Here is a 21,637-nt window from a genome sequence, read left to right as displayed (position 1 = left end):
GATGGGAGTGCACGGCTTGGACACAAAGGACATCTCCTACAGAGACCACTTCTCCAAGTTTGAGACATGTAACTTACCTACCACAGACATAAAAAATACAAATAGCAACTTAGACAACATGAAGTGGCAGAGGAATTTGTTCCAGATGAAGGAATAAGACAAAAACCCCAGAAGAACTAAGTGATGTGGAGACCGTCAGTCTACCTAAGAGTTTACAGTAATGATGGAAAAGAATATCAAAGACCTCAGAAGGAGAATGAATGCACAGCATGAGAAGTTAGAAGCGTTTTTTGTTTTTTTTTTTTTGTTTTTTGGGGGCACCCATGGCATATGGAAGATCCCTGGCCGGGGATCGGATCCAAGCCATAGCTGCCACCTATGCCTGAGCTGCAGCAACACCGGATCCTTAAGCTGGTGTGCCACAGCTTTTAACAAGGAGTTAGAAATATAAAGAACAACTAAAAGACATGAAGAATACAACAACTAAAATGAAAAATATGGAATCAATCATAAATGATTCAGAAGAACAGATAAGGAGTTCCCGTCTTGGCACAGCAAAAACGAATCTGACTAGGAACCATGAGGTTGTGGGTTCGATCCCCGGCCTCGCTCAGTGGGTTAAGGATCTAGTGTTGCCATGAGCTGTGGTGTAGGTCGCAGATGTGGCTTGGATCTGCCATGGCTGTGGCTCTGGCTTAGGCCAGTGGCTACAGCTCCAATTAGACCCCTAGCCTGGGAACCTCCATATGCTGTGAGTGTGGCCCTAAAAAAGGACGAAAAAAAGAACAGATAAGCCATCTGAAAAATAGAGTAGTGGAAATCACTGCAGCTGAATAGAAAAAAGAATGAAAAGAATTTTTTTTCTGCCTTTTTGAAGGTGTAGCAGTTCCTACTGTGGCTCAGTGGGCTAATGATCTGGCTTGTCTCTGTGGGGGTGTGGGTTTGATCCCCAGCCCAGTGCAGGTGCAGTGGATTAAGGTTTTGATGTAGTGTAGGTCACAGCTGTGGCTCAGATTTGATCCCTGGCCCAAGAACTACCATTTGCCTGAGTACAGCTGAATAAGAAGAAAAAAAGGAGGGGGTTGCAAAAGATGGACAGAAAAGGAAGAAAAAGGAAAGGATAAGAAAGAGAAACAATGAAGAAAAAGAAGAATATGCAACAGAGAGCATAAAGCAACACAAAGCCTAAAATGATTATTATCTGGGCCTTTTCAGAAAGAAAAAGTTTCCCATCCCCTATTCTGAAACACAAATTTCATCTTTTCAAGCCCTTGCTTAATAAAATCCTTCTGTGTCTTCCTATTGCTCTCAGGATAAAGCCTTCACTCCATCATTGGGCCCTACCCATCACTTGGCCTTTATTAACTTGGCCTCCACATGCATTGTCTGTTCAAGAAATCCTGAACCCTTCTGAACACACAACATACCGTCATTCCTCCATGTTTTATAAACACTTCTCCCCCTTGAATACCCTTTTCCTATTTTTCGTTTTTGTTTTTGTTTTTTTAGGGCTGCACCCGCAGTATATGGAGGTTCCCAGGCTAGGGGTCCAATCAGAGCAACAGCTTCTGGCCTACACCACAGCCACAGCAACATCAGATCTGAGCGGAGTCTGTACCACAGCTCAGGGCAACATCAGATCCTTAACCCACTGAGTGAGGCCAGGGATCGAACCTGCAACCTGATGGTTCTTAGTAGATTGATTTCCGCTGCACCACGACGGAAGTCCTACCCTTCTCCTCTTGCCCACATGGAAAACTCTTCCTTGAAATGTCAGCTAAATAGCCACCTCCTCTCTGAAGACCTCCCGGACTCCCCAAGCAGAATTAAGACATCCTCCCTGCACACCCACCACACTTAATTATGCCCTCTCCTACTGCACTTAATAAACTGCTGTTTGAGCCACCACTCTCAGTTGGGGACTGACATGTTTTTCATTTCCTTCTGGCTGTTTATAATGAGGACAGCCCTAAATCATTTCGACGTTTGAATTTACCTCTGCTTCTACTTACTGTTTGCTTAATTCAGAAAAAACAGGAAAGATAGGCCAACAGTAAGTCCACACTGAAAGTATTGTCAGACAACTGACAAGAATATAATCCAGGCCCAGAAAACGGTTTGAGAAATAAAACATTACATGCGAAGTCAAGACATCTTAAAAGATATTCTTGGGAGAGAAGAAGCCTTCATTTTAATGGATCTATGAGTCACTTTATTCCAAGAAAACTGATGTTATTTTAGGAAGTCCCCTACCTGAAGAGGCTACATGATTTAAGGGATGAAAGAGGAAATGGACAAAGATGGAATAAATGCCTAGTCAATTGGTCAATCGGGGCCAGGTTAGGGGGTGATGAAGAAATCCACATGAGGGTCTACAGTGCTGTGAATGGCACAATTATTCATTCTTGAAGATCAACTTACTCATTAAATTATAGAATGTGTATACTATTGAATTCTATGGAGAGTTCAACAGAATGACATTAATGTGGAAAAATATTCATTAGCAAAATATGCTAAAAATCTATATACACTCTACTTTTTTTATGTCATTGACTCAAAATAAAAGACAAAACACCCTTTGTGTGTGTATATGCATTTTGTTTTTTTTGTCTTTTTGCCTTTTTGCCTTTTCTAGGGCTGCTCCCTCGGCATATGGAGGTTCCCAGGCTAGGGGTCTAATTGGAGCTGTAGACACCGGCCTACACCACAGCCACAGCCACAGCCACAGCAACGTGGGATCCAAGCCGCATCTGCAACCTACACCACAGCTCACGGCAACTCGGGATCCTTAACCCACTGAGCGAGGCCAGGGATTGAACCTGCAACCTCATGGTTCCTAGTCGGATTCGTTAACCACTGAGCCATGACAGGAACTCCCTTTTTTTTTTTTTTTTTTTTTCCCTTTGGCTGCATGTGCAGCATGCTGAAGTTCCCAGGCCAGGGATTGAACCTGCACCATGGCAGCAACCAGAGCTACTGGAGTAACAAAACTGGATCCTTAATCCAGTGATCCACAAGAGGATTTTTTTTAATGTACAGAGTATACCTGTTTAGCAAAAAAATTTTCTGTGTGAGGAGGGGAGGGGAAAGGGTGGTATAGGAGAGCAGAGCTGGGGAGCTGGGAATACACGACAGTCAAAGCCCACTTGAACTGTTAATTCTACTTATGGCTTGCTTGAAATGTTTAAATTAATGGGCACATTTTGGGTTTTGTCAACTTAAATTAAAACCAATAAAATATCCATTCAAATCACATCCAGATTCTGCAATATATAACCTTCCGTATAGGTTCCAGAAATGTAGGTGATATATTATAATCTCATTAACTTAAAAATGATCCTTCTTAGGGGTACCTTAGTGGCCTAGTGGTTAAGGATCTGGCATTGTCACTGCTGTGGCTCCAGTCACAGTTTTGGCACAGGTTCAGTCCCTGACCTGGGAACTTCTGCATGCTGTGGACATAGCCAAAATAAAAAAAAAAAAAATCCTTCTTAGAATATATATGTATAGGAGTTCCTGTCGTGGCGCAGGAGAAATGGATCCGACTAGGAACCATGAGGTTGCCGGTTCAATCCCTGGCCTCGCTCAGTGGGTTAAGGATCCGGGCATTACTCTGAGCTGTGGTGTAGGTCGCAGATGTTGCTCGGATCTGGCGTTGTTGTGGCACTGGTGTAGGCCAGCAGCAACAGCTCTGATTAGACCCCTAGCCTGGTAAGCTCCATATGCCGTGGGTGCGGCCCTAAAAAGACAAAAGGCAAAAGACAAAAAAAAAAAAATATATATATATATATATATATATATATATATATATATAAAATAACTAAAATGAAAAAAAATCATAGGTGCTTAAATAGGAATTCTAGGTCTCAAAGACAAGATGAGAAAATCAGAATTAAATCCAGACGAACTAAAGTGGTTTCTGTTCAAGTTGCCATGAGACAGGTAGGAAATAAAAGTCAGGTAACCCTGGGAACAATAGACATGAACACATGGCCAAAAAAGGGGAGGGAGGAAGAGGAAGGTTTATGATTTCCCACAACTAGGGATACCAGGTTAGAATGAATCTGCCAAACTAATATAATTTTCACCTTTGAAAATTAATAAAGCTATATGGTTAACTTCAGTGAAGCCTCAGTTGAAGTGTAAAGTGATCTTTTCTCCTCTGTGATTCATTAATTCATTTATTCATGCACTCATCAGAGATGTACTGAATGTCTGCAAGGTGCCAGACCCTGTACTGGATATGGAGGAAGACCGGGAAGAAATACAACCTTTCTTGCACTTACAAAGCTCAGTGTCTAGTCACAGTCTTATGCTGAGATAGTGACTTTTTTTAATTTTTAAAATTTTTATTGGCATATAGTTGACTTACAAAGTTGTGTTAATTTCAGGCATACAACAAAGTAAATCAGTTACACATATACATATGTCCATTTCTTTTCAGATTCTTTTCCCATATAGGTTATAACATAGCATTGAGTAAATTTCCCGGTGCTATGCAGTAGGTCCTTGTTACTTGTATATTTTATATACAGTAGTGTGTATATACCAATCCCAACCCCCTGATTTATCCCTCCCCTCCCCATGTTTCCCTTTTGGTTCAAAATCTTTGAGTATGTTTCTGTTTTATAAGTTCTATTGTAACTTTTTAATTAGATTCCCCATATTAGTGATCTCATATGATATTTGTCTTTTTCTGACTGACTTCACTTGGCATGATAATCTCTAGGTCCATCCATGTTGCTGTAAATGGCATTATTTCATTCTTTTTTATGGCTAAGTAATAGTCCATTGTATATATGTACCACATTTTCTTTACCCAAAATTTCTGTTGATGGACATTCAGGTTGCTTCTTTGTCTTGGCTATTGTAAATAGTGCTGTGATCAACATTCGGGTGCATGTATCTTTTTGAATTACGATTTTCTCCAGATAGATGCCCTGGAGTGGGATTGCTGGACCTCCTCGCTATCTGGGGCAATACTGGTCATGTGAATTCCTCTAAGAGTCTGGTAAAGATTCCCCTAAATATACCACAAATGGAACTCCCTTTATGTTGTGAAGACTGGCACTGTGGCCAGGAGCTGTGAGCTGTTCACAACCGCTTTACCATCTCTGTTCTCTAAAGGGCCAGATATTAAATACTCTAGGCTTTGTGGGCTAAGAGGTAAAATGTGGTTGTTATATAATCTTTTCAAATGTAAAACCCATTCTCAGCATATGAGCCACACAAAAACAGGTCAGGATTAGGTCCATAATTTTCCATTTCTTATTCTAGCAGAAACTTTGGGGATGGGGTGGGCAGCAAAGTTACTTGTCCTATTAGTTAACCCCACGTAGTTGGCTAAAGCTCAGGTTATACAATGGAGGGTGAAATAGTCATGGTCCTTACCTTTGCAGACTTTACAGACTAGGCACATGCCTGGTGCATAGAGGAGGTCCTTGTACCTGGTAGCAATTCAAGTCCCTTGAGCATGTATGTTTATCCCATTTAACCTGCATGTCACAAATACAGCAGCTCTTTGAAAGTATCACTTAACACCCCATCATACTAGAATGGACTATTTTCATCCCTCCATACCAAAGAGATGAAAACCTCTGATGAGCCAAGAGCATGTTTTATTTATCTTTATATTCTTAGTGCCGAGCCCTTCCTGCCCCTAGTACCTGTTATGCACTCAATAAATGCTTACCAGGATGAATGGAATTGAACTGCTTTTCTCCACTTTATTTGGGTGCCTTTTTTGGTGACCACTTTTCCTTTTGCAAGATTTATATATGTTGTAAGAAAGACTGAATTCAAAGCCTTCACGTTTGAGGATGGAAGTAGGTGTTATTTTCAATGTAGTTGACATCATCATAAGGCCTAAAAAAAAAATCTTTGCAACATCCTATATTTCTGGTTGGGATTTGCAGCAAACTATTGTTTTCCTTTTCTCCAAGGAAAACTTCTACCTAACCACTATTTTCTTGTTGGTTTCACCAGGAAGCTGTTTGTTTGCACACCCCTCTTGTGAGATCAATCATGTTTTACATCTTTTTTTAAATTCTTTATTATTTCATAAAGGGAAGAGACACCTTTTTCTCATGTTGGCTGTTCTGTCTTTGTGCCCTGTGGGTAAAACTGAATACACAGATAGTGACTATTCAAACACCTATCAGGATGGCTAAAGCTGACATTTGTCTTCTATCTGAGCAGGTGTGAAGCTGAACGCATGTCCCAGTCAGCACAGAAAATGGAAAAGCTCTTAAAAGCATATTCTATTTTTACCAGTGTAAAAGGTATGCATATTTATCATAGAAAATTTGAACATAATAGAAAAATGGAAAACAGGAGAGTATCCACACCATCTACACACACCTATTATAACCTTTTGCTCATTTAAGCTTTCCATGACCCTGTTTCTTCATCTATAAAATAGTTGTAACAGTACCTACAGAAGGGTAACAGAATATGCCAATCTTTGCCATATTGATTATATGGTGCTCTAGGCACTTGAAAACAGCAAATTCAGGGAGAGACTTTGAGCTCCACTTACCTGCCTAAGGACAGACCCTTCAAAAGGAACTCAGTTATCATAGACCTTTGCTCTGGGAGTGTAATCAATTAGGGAGGATTGACTCATCATAGGACAGGAGATCAGAAGTCAAAATTACTCCCAGACAAACTGTGTCATGAACTCTCACATCTCCCACCTATTTTTTTAAGGGTCCTGACACCTTTCCTAAAAATCATTTACTCTCCCCTGAAAGGCCTCTATCCACCTGCCCTTTCCCTATGAAGATGGTATTAATCCTGAATTTGAAAGTCATCTCTTTGAATTACTCATTTTTCCTGGTTCTCTCCCATGTATACATGTGTTCATGTTATTAAGTTTCTGTGTTTTGTCTTTCATTACACAGAATCTCAGTCAATTGCCCAAAAGGGTAGAGCAAATATTATCTGTCTTCCCCTATATTACCTTGGAATGTTGTAATGAGTATTTAAAGAACTAATACATGTATAATGCCTACAAGAAATTCACATAGTAAATGTTAGACAAACAGTGTTCATTATACTGAATGTTATCTTTAAGCATTCTTTAACTTAAAACATACATTTTCTATATAATTAAAAATAATTTAGTTAAAATAAGCATGACCAAATGCCTCTGACATATTACTATTAGTAATGGTATAGGATTCTATATAAAAGAAACTCCAATTCTTACACACTTTATAAAGTAGCCTGAAGTCAGTCTACAAAATCCATGAAAAAAAAAAAAAATGGAGTTCCCGTCAGGGTGCAGTGGTTAACGAATCTGACCAGGAACCACGAGGTTGTGGGTTCGATCCCTGGCCTTGCTCAGCGGATTAACGATCCGGCGTTGCTGTGAACTGTGTGTAGGTTGCAGACGCAGCTCAGATCCCGCGTTGTTGTGACTCTGGCATAGGCCCGTGGCTATAGCTCCGATTCGACCCCTAGCCTGGGAACCTCCATATGCCGCGGGAGCTGCTCAAGAAATGGCAAAAAGACCAAAAAAAAAAAAAAAATCCATGAATATTAGCATTATTTGAAATTCTGACCAATCCCATTCATCCACAATTGCCAAAATAGCCTAGAAAGCCTGTTCATGAGACTACTTGAGTCTAAAACCACTTACAGAGAGAGCACGCTTTGAAATTGTCAAAAGAAATCTTCACTTGAACCCAGCTTCAAATAGGTCATTGAATATTGGTATATTTATGGAAACTGACTCTGAATATTCAACTCTACAGAAACCCATCACAGTTGCTATAGTAATACCATAATTATTTACACCATTGCCATAATATTCTTTTATTTACTTGAATCATAAAATCTTGCAGATTATTGTTCATCACATATTAAGTTCCTTATAGTGATGTTTTTAAATGTCTATAGACTGTCTCTACCTTTCTACTTAATTTTCCATTTCAAGGAAGACTTAGTTAATGAGTAAAGTAGACAGCAGAGGAACGTTATGCATTAAAACCGTGTCTATGAATGCAAAATGTAATGGGTAATTGTGGTAGCTACCTAGATGGAAACCACAAGAATGAAAAAGGTAGGCAATGACACCAAAGTACCAGGAAGTAAAATATTAATTGACCTGTTGTGTCAGTTCTCACAAGAAATATGAATACACTTGATCCTTGAAGAATATGGGTGTTAACCCTCATATTAATTTATAGTCACACCCCCAAATCCATGGTTCCTCTGCATCCGTGGATTCAACCAACTAAGAAACTGGTAGTACTGTAGTATTTATTTATTTATATTTATTAATATGTGATTGATTTACAATGTTGTGCCAATTTCTGCTGCACAGCAAAGTGACCCAGCCATACACAGCTATACATTCTTTTTCTCATATTATTTTCTATCATGTTATATCCCCAGGGTTTGGATACAGTTCCCTGTCATATACAGTAGGGCCAGAGGAAATAATTGAAAAGATCAGAGCCAAACACTTCCCTAATATGGGAAGGGAAACACTCATTCAAGTTGAGGAAGCATAGAGAATCTCATACAGGATAAACCCAAAGAGAAACACAGTGAGACACATGTTAATCAAACTGACAAAAATTAAATACAAAGAAAAATAAACCAATGGGACCTAATCAAACTGACAAGATATTGCACAGCAAAGGAAACCAGAAAGAAAACAAAAAGACAACTTACAGAATGGGAGAAAATACTTTCCAATGATGCAACTGACAAGGGCCAAATCTCTAGAATGTACAAGCAACTTATACAACTCAACAGCAATAAAACCAACAACCCAATGGTAAAATGGGCAAAAGACCTGAAGAGACATTTCTCCAAGGAAGATGTACAGATGGCCAACAAGCACATGAAAAAAATGCTCAATATCCCTGATTATTAGAGAAATGCAAATCAAAACTACCACGAGATACCACCTCACACCAGTCAGAATGGCCATCATTAACAAGTCCACAAATAACAAATGCTGGAGGAGGTGTGGAGAAAAGGGAACCCTCCTGCACTGTTGGTGGGAATGCAAGCTGGTACAACCACTGTGGAGAACAGTATGGAGGTACCTCTAGAAAACTATGCATAGAACTACTATGTGACCCAGCAATCCCACTCTTGGGCATATATCTGGACAAAACTTTCCTTAAAAAAGACACATGCACCTAAATATTCATTGCAGCTCTATTCACAATAGCCAAGACATGGAAAAAACCCAAATGTCCATCTACAGATGATTGGAATAGGGAGATGTGGTATATATACACAATGGAATACTACTAAGCCATAAAAAAGAACGACATAGTGCCATATGATATCACTTGTGCCTGGTATCTAATATATGGCACAAATGAACCTTTCCACAGAAAAGAAAATCATGGACTTGGAGAATAGACTTGTGATTGCCTGGGGGGAGGAAGAGGGAGTAGGAGATATTGGAAACTTAGGGTTAATGGATGCAAACTATTGCTTTTGGAATGGATTAGCAATGAGACCCTGCTGTGTAGCACTGAAAACTATGTCTAGATACTTACAACAGAGCATGACGATGGGAGAAAAAAGAATGTATATATGTATATGTTACTGGGTCCCCATGCTGTACAGTGGGGAAAAAAAATTGTGTTGGGGGAAATAACAATTAAAAAAAAAGAAAAAATATTTAAAGCTACAAAGGAAAAGCAACAAATAACATACACGGGAATCCCCATAAGTATAACAGCTGATTTGTTTTTCAGCAGAAACTCTGCAAGCTAGAGAGAAGTAGCAAGATATATTATATTTAAGGTGATGAAGGCGAGGAACCTAGAACCAAGTATACTCTACCCAGCAAGGCTTTCATTCAGATTTGAAGGAGAGATCAAAATCTTTTCAGACAAGCAAAAGCTAAAAGAATTCAGCACCTCCAAAACAGCTCTACAACTACCGAAGGAACTTCTCTAGGCAGAAAAGGCCACAGTTAGAAACAAGAAAATTACAAACAAAAAAGCTCGCTGGTTAAGTCAAACCTAATATAAAGGTAGGAAATCACCCATTGACAAATATGATATCACAACTAGTAAGTACTGTAATATTTAATATTGAAAAATATCTGCCTATAAGTGGACCCAAGTAGTTCTTGCAGTAAATACTTATGAAAAATAAGTTCAAGTTGGTTCAGGAGTTAAAGAAATACAAAATTTAACAAAAATCAGTCTCAAATTTTTGTATAGTAAATAAGTAAGGAGAAATAAAATAATAAATACCAATGCCGTGAGAAGAGATATGCTTATTTATGGCTAACACCATTATATGTTAATGTAGCCCTTTCAGTGAATAGTTTAGTGATACATATGAAGAGACATTGAATAATCATACCCTTTTGCCCAATAATCCACACATGGAAATTTATTCTAAGTGACTAATCAAAACAACAAAGTTACATAAGTTTGCTTTATTAAAATTTTTCATCACCTTATATATTATTAAAAAACTATAAACAATTTAAATACTCAGCCAAAGAAGTGTTCAGTATATTGCAAGAATTGTGTTGCTATAACAATCTTAAGCAGCTACCATAAAGAATACACCTGAGGTGATGGAAATGCTTAAAAATAACGTGAAATTAATATTTTGTGAGACACAGTGGGACACAAAATTGGATTATAGGAGACCCTACATTTTCGAGGAATCAGGACTAAGACTTAAAATATTCCAACTTTGCAAGCCATTATAGTAAATAATTTCCCTCTTAAGATGCAGTAAAAAATAACTGAAACATCTAACCAGAAATGAAATACCATTTTTTTCAAATTTCACTGAACTGTTACTGGAGTGCTTGATGAGTAGTTTCTTGAATTGCTTTTTCTTGTTCCCACACTGAGCATTTAGTGGACCTATTTATACCATAAGTTCAAACTGCTACTGATTTCCACATACCATCATTGGTTTTGCTCAAATTTTCTAATTTTAGACTAAGGATTCTTTTTATTTATTTTTATTTTTTGTCTTTTTAGGGCTGCACTCGCAGCATATGGAAGTTTCCAAACTAGGGGTCGAACGGGAGCTGAAGCTGCTGACCTACACCACAGCCATGCCAGATCTGACCCGCATCTGCAACTTACATCACAGCTCATGGCAACACTGGATCCTTAATCCACTGAGCAAGGCCAAGGGTCAAACCTGCAGCCTCATGGATACTAGTCAGGTTCCTTACCACTGAGCCATGATGGAACCCCCTAGACTAAGGATTCTATATTTCCATCACAGTTCTAGAATTTGGCTTTCTTTTATAGCTTTTTTGTTTCCCACAGAGAAACTATATCTTCACTACTTTTTGAGAGTAACAAGAAGTAGGGAAATACAAGGCTGGGTAGAAAGGCTGAGCAGCCAGCTAAGCTCACTCTTTGGCTAAGTGACCTGCTTTGGTTCATTGTCCTCTGGGTGCCATGCCTCCAGTGTTTACCTCTGCTAAAAACCCCCTTCACTGCATGTGATGTATCAATTGATGCCACTCCTAAAATGAGTCAAACACCCTTGTTCTTGGAACCTTTCTTTATACACACCAGTCCCCCTCAGCTGAGCCATTGTTGCCCCCACTCCTCGCAACAAATTGCCAGTCACCTTTTAAATCAAAGGTCAAGCATGACTTTTCTTTATGGACCCTCCTCTGACTCCTCCAGAGACAGTTAATCCTAGTATCATCCCCATGACATTGAGTGTGAAGTGAGTACACAGTAAAGCCTGGAACTATACTTGTTTGCAGTAGGTTTTTAAAAATTTTTATTAGAATGTGGTTGATTTACAATGTTGTGCCTATTTCTGCTGTACAGAGAAGTGACCCAGTTATTTATATATATATTCCCCTTTTTATATTATCTTCCATCATGGTTTATCCCAACAGACTAATGGTGTTAACTGTAAAATGTCAGGACTGAACAAAACTAGGGATCTATTTTCAATTTCTTTTAAAAAAAATTAGGTCTTTTTTTTTTTTTTTTTTTTGGAATGTGGAAGTTTCCGGGCCAGAGGTCAAATCTGTACCACAGTAGCCAATGCAGGATCCTTAACCCATTGAGCCACCAGGGAACTCCTGTATTCAGTTTCAACTGCAGTTAAAGGAGACACCTCAGGTAAGAGAACCACATGCAGTGTGTGATGAGTATTAAAAGTATTCATACATGTCTAATGCCTAGAAGAGAATCTCACATATGTTAGGAAACCCTTTCTACCATGGCAATGTTCAGAGAAAAGGGTCACCTTTTTCTTGGAGCGCTCAGGTTAGAGACATGGAGAACCACAGCACCCTGTATTGTCACCCTGGGTGTTGGTAAGCAAAGCCTAGCTTACCAAGATCAGTAATTAAGGCAGCCCATGTTAGATGTGACTCTTCCATCACAAACCAGGACCCAGTGGACAGAGGAATCGATTCAGGGAGGATGAGAACTCTTTTCCTTACCATACTGGAAACCAAGATCATAATCCTCTGTAGCCCCTGCAGAGTTTATTATAGATAATTATGCAGACGTGACATTCTCATTACAGAGCGTGGGTACAGCCATTCTCAATCGACCTTCTCGTCATTCTCATGAAGCTTCAAGTCAGAGAACCCCTTAAAGTGTTATTATAGATAAATATCTGGGTTGAGAAGACCCTGGTAGTTAGATCCAAGAAACTGGTACAAAACTGTAAATAACTGCACATACAAAACCCCTCTCATTCCATCACCCACACACAAACATGCACGTGTACTGACAATTACATGTCTAAGGTGAGGCTTATTTATTTTTGGTGTGTTACATACCTCTCCTTGGTCCTTCACATGCATCAACGATAGCACATGCTATTTTCTATCTGGGCACTTCTCAGACTCAAACAAGGTCTATACACATTGGTTGACACATCGGTTTCCCCCTTTAGAATGTATTTTATGTAAGGGGAAAGTATTGTTTATCTCTTATAACGCTAGTGAATATATTGATGTCTAATGCTACAGGCAGTCACACAATGAGGATGAAAGGGAAGACAAGAGAATCCGCAGGTGGGAAGTCAACTCTCCTGAGATTCACCTTTTCTTGGGCTTCTCATAGGGACCTCATCAAAGACAAGCTTGTCCTCATAAGTACTTTTCCCATAAAGCTACTGTCCACTTGTGGAAACAAAACCTTTTCCTTCAATACCCACAGGAGAACTGACAAAGGCTGATATTTTAAAAAGAAATTTGCCAAATACTACAGAAGAAAAAAAGACAAATGAGTTCATGGACAATAAACTTAGAAAATACTAACAGCATCAGATATCCGAAGCTAATACAAAATACCACCACAATTATTTTCTAGGACTGAACACAATTTCAGGTTTAGCTCTCCCTTCCTTTGCCTTAAATAAGCCATCTTGGAAATGTTGGGGTTCCCCCTCTGCCATGGGGTTGCATCAAAATTCTAGGTGCTGATATCTAGCCAAGATTTTGTGGGATAAGTGGCCCATCTGATCCTTGATGGCATTTGTCTACGCAGACACCACTTGAGGCATCCGTGGCATCATGTGGCCTCTGAGTAAAACCTGTTCCTCACCCCTTCCTCCTGCTCATACCATGCTGTTTTCCCCTCACATATCTTTTTATCTACGTCAATGGTCATAGCCATTCCCTAAGAGTATACATTTTTGGAAACCGAAGCTAAGAAAACTCTATTTTTCTGCTTTGAGCCTTGTCAGATGCATCTCCTGAATGGTGAATACGAAAGGGCTTAGCTCCTTGGATTTGGAATTGGACGTCGAAAGAAAAATAAACCAGTGAAGGGGGAAATGCTTGATAGCATCTTACAACATTTCCACAGATTCCTTCAGCCCCAGGTGGCTGGTTCAACTTCATAAGCACCAGGTTGGCCATTCTTCCCTTTCTTGTGATGTCGGATGAAAAGTTAAATACTGTAAAGAAATTTACTCTTCTAATCAATGTTGCCATGAACTATTTTGTAGAATGGCTTTTTAGAATGAATAATTATCTTCTCATTTTCTTAATATTTGAGAGTTTTCTTAAAAATGAAGCCTATCTTTAAATTTGGTCTGATACTTAAGTAATAGTGTGTGAATTTATCATTGATAAACAGGGTTACGAATTATCACAGAATTGAGAAAAAAGATTTTTTTCATCTCTGTCTTACAAGAACAGGTCACTGATGAAATTAACGCCTTAATTTAAGAAAGTATAATTTTAGATAATTGTGCTCACCTACTCTACATCAATTATACATTTTTATTTGGGAGCTCTTTGTTAGGATAAATGTCTAACATAAAGCTCCTAAGGTCTTTATGTGACATAGTCATAGCTATTGAATCTATTAGTGTGTAGGTTTTCATTGATTGAATTCATGACAAAATCCATTATCATTATCTTTCTGTTAGATATGTAAGACTTGATATAATTTCTTTCTTCAGGATACATTTTTTTATACAGTTTTATTGTATATTTCAGTAGCAAAACTCATGCCACCTGGTGGCTGAAAAAAATATAGACTATAATAATTTCAAAAATACTCTGGAAAACCAAAATACCACTTTGTGTTTCTAAATCAGCAGCAAACTTGTATTTGGGGGCAAGTTACACCACAGTGGGAAATCTACAGGTTCAAAACCAGGTGTTCAATGGGGAGTATGTCATATGACGACAATTAATGGCAGTACTCTGTTTCAGTTATCTTTTTTGTCTTTCCAGAATTATTTTACATTTTGAAATATTTTAGTGTTCTTATGTCATATACATTTTATTAAACCAAAGTCAGATTATTTACATGAAGAATTGCTTGGTCGGGTACATATATAGAAGACTGAAGAATACGTTTTCCTTTCCGTCAACTTACAAAGGACGGAAGTGATCAGGCAGTGTGGGAGGCATTCATTTATTTCCAGAATTTCTACTAGAGCATTCTCTGTGTGCCAGGTGCCATGTTACCAGAGGGTAAGGTGGTAGAGAGGAAACTCCAGAAAAAAACCTCTTTGGACTGACAATCAGACTTAGCTTCCAGCTCACAACCAACTGGTTGTGTGACTTTGGAAAGTTTTAAGCCACCTGCTTCACAGATATATCATATGTACAAATCCTTCTTTTTAAGATTTTTGGGGTAATGATTTTGTTTGCTATGGCCATAATTGTGGCCACAGGGATTCAGAACAATTTTTTAAAGTTTCTATTCTTTTTAAAATTTTTAATTGTTGTAAAAAAATACTATGAACTTTTAAAAATTTTTAATTGTAGTAAAAAAATTATATAAACTTTACCCTCCTAACAATTTTAAGCATAAAGTTCAGTAGCATTAACTGTATTCAAATTGTTGTGTAGCAGATCCCTAAAACCTTTTCATCTTGCAAAACTGAAACCCATCAAACTACAATTGCCATTCCCCTTTCCCCCAGCCCCTGAAATCAGCCAGTTTACTTTCCATTTCTATGATTCTGACTACTCATATATATTTTTATATAAATATATACATATATAGAGAGATTACTCATATATGGAATCTTTCAGTGTTTATCTTTTTTTCAACTTTTATTTCACTCATCAAATTTCCCTCAAGGTTCATCCATGTTGTAGCATGTGACAGGGCTGAATACTATTCCATTGTATGCATATACAATATTTCCTTTATCCACTTATCAGACAATGAACATTTAGGCTACTTCTACCTCCTACATTTTGTGAATGATATTATAATGTACATGGGTATGCAAATATCTGAGATCTTAACTTCAAATTTTTGGATATATATATATCCAGATGAGAGATGGCTGGATCATATGGTAATTCTATTTTTAATATTTTGAGCAACCTACATACTGTTTTCCATAATGGTTGCACCATTTTACACTCCCACCAGCAAAGCAGGATTCAATTTTCTCCACTTCCTTACCAACACTTGTTAGTTTCTGTATTTTGATAGCACAGCTCCTAATGGGTATGATGTGATAACTGTGCTTTTGACTTGCATTTCTCTAATGATTATGATGTTGAGCATCTTTTCATATGCTTGGTGACCAATTAAATACCTTCTTTGAAGAAATGTCTATTCAGGTCCTTTGCCCAATTTTTTAATCAGGTTACTTGTTTATCAGTTGTTGAGCTATAGGGGTTCTTTATATATTCTTGATATTAACCACTTGTTAGATATATGACTTGCAATTATTTCCCCTCACTCCATAGGTTGACTTCTCATTATGTTGTTTCCTCTAATGTGCACAAGTTTTTAAGTTTGATGAAGTCCCATTTATCCATTTCTGCTTTTGTTCTCCAAGCTTTTGGTGTCACATCAAAGAAATTATTGCCAAAACCAATGTCATGAAGATTTTTCTTTGTTTTCTTCTAGAAGAATTTCTTCTAGAAGTATTTTAGATTTTATGTTTAGCTCTTTAACTCATTTTTAGTTAATTTTTGTATATGGTATAGGGTAAAGATCCAACTTCACTCTTTTTGTATGTGAATGTCCAGTATTACCTATACCATTTGTTGAAAAGACTCCTTTCCCAGTTATGTAGTCTTGACACCCTTGTTGAAGATCATTTGATTAGACATGTGAGAGTTTATTTCAAGGTTTTCTATTCTGTTCCACTGGTCTATGTGTGCCTTTATGCTAGTATAAAACTGTTTTGATCATTATATCTTTATAATATGTTTTGAAATCACGAAGTGTGAGGCTTCCAACTTTATTCTTCTTTTTTCAAGACTGTATTGTCAATTTGAGGTCCCTGCAGATTCCATATGCATTTTAGGGTATTTTTTTCTATTTATGAAGGTGGATCAGAACAATCTGACATAAAAATCTCAGTTCTGATATGTAGCAGTATTTTCCTAAGTTCCTGGTTTATCCTAGTAAGGGAAGCTTGTTTCTTTATGCAATGATTCAACTTCCTTTACTTACATTCCTCACGTCCACTGCTATATGATGAGAATAGATTCACCTGTTATTTTATTTTATTTTATTTGGTGATGCCCATGGCATGTGGAAGTTCCTGGGCCTGGGATAGGACCCGTGCCACAGCAACAACCCAAGCTGCTACAGAGACAATGCTGGATCCTAACCTACTGTGCCACAAGGGAACTCATCACCTATCATTTTAAAAGCTCTCCAGCATTCATCGTTCATACCAATATGGGCCTATTATAGCAACTTAATCATCCATTTGTATCCATGGCATTTCCCTGCAGTGGCTTACCCCTTTCGAAGCACTGTCCCATTTCACTTTCTATTTGTGCCCTTTATTCAGCTGTTTCTTGTTTCTTGGACTGGCCTTATGCATTATATTCTATGCCCCTAGACAATCACTAATCTTTTGCTAACTAACTACTCAGTCACTCACCAGCTGAAGCCTTCCTGATGGGGATTATGCCTCATCACCCTGGCTTTGGCTCTAGTGCACTGGAAACTTTCCTTCCCTGAGAGTGTCACAAAGTAGGCGCCTACCAGATATAATGCCTTTGAGAGTCTCTTTACTACATAATGCAATATTCAAATGTAGAGTCAGCTGAACTGAGTAAACCTTGGCCCCTTTCTCAGACTCTGTCAATTCTGTTCTCCATCTGCTTGCTGCAGCATCCAAAGACCGACTGAGTCTTACTCTCCTTTTATGTTCAATGGTGAATGATTTGAGACAACTTAAGAGGATGCATTTACCAAAGGCAACAATGTAATGACTTCCAAATGCGATCAAGAGACTTAGAAAATTCAATTTGTTGTGGCTTATGAGACCAACCCGAGAGTGGTGAAAATGGTATCTCAGTCCATAGCATCTGAAAATTTACCTTATTTCAGTCTTCTTTGGTTATTCTGTTATGTTCAAGTAGCTTAATAAAACAGATCCAGGATTTAAATGTAATAATGTTTTTACAAATGTAACTAAATTGTAATAATGCCTACTCTTGGGGTAATAAGATCACTAGCTGACAAATAGTGTAATGATTAACAATAAAGAGATTCTCTTTAAAAAGATGAAATGCATGGAAGCCCACAGTAGAATAGTGGTTACTGGAGTGGAGGGGAGGTAGGGAAAATAGGGAGATGTTGGTCAAAGGGTACAGTTATTATGTAGGATGAGGAAGTCTAGAGTTTCGATGTACAGCATGATGACTATAGTTAATGACACGTGTTGTACACTGGACATTTGTTAAGAGAGTAGATTTCAGGTACTCTAATCACACACACTCATACAAAATAATGATGACTCTGTGAGGACATGATAGGTTAATTAGCTTAGCTATAGTAACCATTTCACTACATATACATATATCATATATATCATATATATATATATATATATGATCATCCTGTTGCACGCTTTGAATATACACAATTTTTATTTTTAAAATTTTATTTATTTATTTGGCCTTGCCTGCAATATGTGTAGTTCCTGGGCCAGGATCAAACCCATGCCACAGCAGCAACCAGACTCTCAACCTGCTGTTCCACAGGAGAACTCCCAACTTTAATTTAATTTAAAAGAACAATAAAGAGATTCTTTAGCAGTGGAACTGCATCAGGTATTTAAAAATGTAAATAGATTTTAAAGTGATTTTGGAAAACAAGCAAAAATGCTACTGAGATAAAGATTCATGGGCTTGTATAGGAGCCTCTCCCAGCTGCACATATAGACACTTTGTGGTAAGCAGGTGTAAGGAAATTAGCATACCTCAAAAAGCTATAATGTGGTAGGTACTTCCATACATGACTTCACTTAATTGTCACCATAATCCTGTGGTATAGATGGTATTATTATCCTATTTCATATATGAAGCTGTTGAACTCCAAAGATGTTAAGTCATGTGTAGTTATGTGCCCAAGGCCAGACAAGAAGGGCCAAGATTAAAACCCAGGTCATATTAACTCCAAAATTAGTTCCTTGTCCACTATACCAAGGGTTACATGACACTGCTTTGAGGGAAAAAGATGCTGTTACACTCATATAGCTCAGAGGTGACTTAGGAACTCCACATGGGGAGGTCAAAAATGAAGCTGGTATTGAACGTTTTGAATATTTGATTTTTGAAGCTATATGCAAATGATTCCCAACATGAATACTTTATTATGAATATATGCGTATATAAAGCTTACAACATGAAGATACACATATGGGTCTGTTAAACAACTCTACATTTTTTAAACATTCTATACATTTTGTCATTCTAGCTAAAAATAGCTTTTAAAGGACAGGATCCATGCTTGTACATAGCTGACTGGGTTTCTGGCTTATGACAAAATGTACAGAATCCATCCAAAAGCTTATGTTTCATAAGGGGATAAGGAATAAGGTCAGCACTTACTGTTTACATACCCTGCCCTGACTCTGGACAGATCTTGGACTCATAGATCCATTTGTTCACTCAGCAAACCTAAGTTGACTACCTGTTATGTGCAAATAACTGTGCTAAGTACAATAGGAGGTAAACAAAGATAAAAATAACAAAACAAAAAAGCAAAATAAAAAAAAACCACAGCCTCTGGAATTTATACTATCTGACCTCTGATCTTACTTGAGAATTTCTTATCTGTCTTAGGCTCATCAACACCATCACAGAGACCTTGTTAGGGAAGTTAAATATTATAGTCATTTGTGCTCATAAAGACTGTGAGGCCCACACCACTGCCATGCTGTCAGCATGTAGGAATCTAACTTCAACTCATGTATGATTATTATTGCTATGACAAGAACATTTTAAAATCTCTCTGTGAATTACCAGTGGCAACAGTTTTACTCTTTAACACTAAGCAGCAGTTAAGAAATCATATTAGGTATTCTGGCAATCTGTTTTAATACTAATTAGCTAATAAAATAATTAGCAAAGTAAGAAATATATTACTATGTGGTATTACGATTTAGCTGAAACTGCACATGCAGATGCATAATGGGGAATTTCTAAAAATTCCATTTAGAAAATTTAGCAGTGTATTTAAATATTTCTCATTCACAGGCAACCAGCTGTGATGGAGGAAGCTGTACTTAAATAGTTAGTCAAAATTGAAGGTGCCAGCAGATTTCAAACAGAACACGTGAAAAGGAACTTTTTATAAACTTTGTTTTTCTTGTTGACATGGATTATCACAACACACCAGATTGAGGTGTTAGGTTTATTTTAACCATCTATGTATACTTAAAAGTTATATGGTGCATTCTTTTCTAAGTGCACAACTGTTTGATAATATTCATTGAAAGTACCTGTGCACCCTTACAGGCACTGCTAGCATGAATGACCATGACATTAGTATACATATCAGGATACAATTTGAACACAGTTTTACCTAACATCTGAACGTAGTTATTTGAAGATAACATGCTCTTCTACCTAATGACATATCTCTTTAGTCCAGAAGCTGGTTTTTACTGCAAAAAAAAAACAAAAAACAAAAACACTATATGGCAGGTTTTTAAATACATTATAGTATGATGTGACATCTATACTGCCAGAGAGCCAGCTTCCTAATAGTAAGTCAGCCACAGAACAAATAATGCAAGAAGTCTATGGAGACATTTTTATTTCCTTTTCTTTTCTTTTTCTTTCTTTCTTTCTTTCTTAAACACACACTGTAACAAGTCATGACAGGATAAATACTAATTCAGTCATATTCGCTATAGTACAATGAAGCAATTCTCCTCTATCCACCAATAGATATTAAATTGAAAGTAGCATAGTTACTGTTTGCCTTTTAAAAGGATGGACTCCTCACTAAAAATTATTGGCAGCCTAATTTCGGATGGCCTGATACAAAGTGAATCACACATATTGTTTCTTGAAACCTAGCAACCTCTCTCAGACAATAAAAAACTAAAATACAAAAATGGAATCAAACCAAGAGCATGAACAGAGCAAAAAAAAAAAAACACAAAGAAAACACCATCTAACAGTATTTTAGAAAGTACACTATTAGATCGTGAAACATGAAAGGAAGTTCTATGACGAAAAGGGGCTGGAAGCATAAAAGGTTGGCTCTTCTCTAAGTAACCTGGGAAAACTGCAGAAACTGTCGAATGTCAGGGGTATTTAATGGACTAGGTTAACCAAAAACATTTAATGTATAAAAGCCTTGATAAGGGGAAAGTAGAAATAGAGAGTAAAAATGAAATGGAATCTGTTGCAAATACCCAAAGACATTATTTTGTGCTTCATGATAGAACTGATTATTGCCCCCAAAACCTTTGCTGAATTAGGTAGTAACTTTAAAATGCCTAATTAGGAGTTCCCTCATAGTTCAGCAAGTTAAAGATCCAGCATTGTCCCTGTGGTGGCTCTGGTTACAGCTATGGTATGGGTTTGATCCCTGGCCCAGGAACTTCTGCATGCCACCTGTGCAGACAAAAATAAATAAATAAAATAAAATGCCTAAACAAAAAGGTAAATAGAAATGAATACACAGTAATAAGTCATGGCCTTAACTGTCCTCCCTATAACATTTGGCAATCTTCTCAACTGGTTTTGCCTTGACTATCATCAGCTTGAAATAGATATTACAACAAAAGCACTGGGAATAAACAAACAAACAAAAAAAACCTGTAAGCCAAAAAAAAATTTTAAAAGCTGCAATGTAAAGATTCTTCAACCACTATCTATGACACTTTTAATTGCATGCAAAATTGTATAATCTTGGGTGGTTTAAAATTATTTAAGGAAAAGATGATTAAAGTACTT

The 21,637-nt window shown here is 37.5% G+C and overlaps 1 long non-coding RNA gene across 1 annotated transcript in view; it reads right to left on the bottom strand.

Moving 5' to 3' along the window:
• Window positions 1-21,637, bottom strand: part of LOC110257663 — a 412,314-nt gene that overhangs the window by 375,274 nt on the left and 15,403 nt on the right. The gene's annotated exons all lie outside the window — the stretch shown is intronic.

The sequence above is a fragment of the Sus scrofa genome, chromosome X, assembly GCF_000003025.6.
Source record: "Sus scrofa isolate TJ Tabasco breed Duroc chromosome X, Sscrofa11.1, whole genome shotgun sequence".
Lineage (NCBI taxonomy): Eukaryota > Metazoa > Chordata > Mammalia > Artiodactyla > Suidae > Sus > Sus scrofa.
Note: the sequence above shows the minus strand (reverse complement) of the source record. Positions and strands in the feature narration are given on the sequence as shown.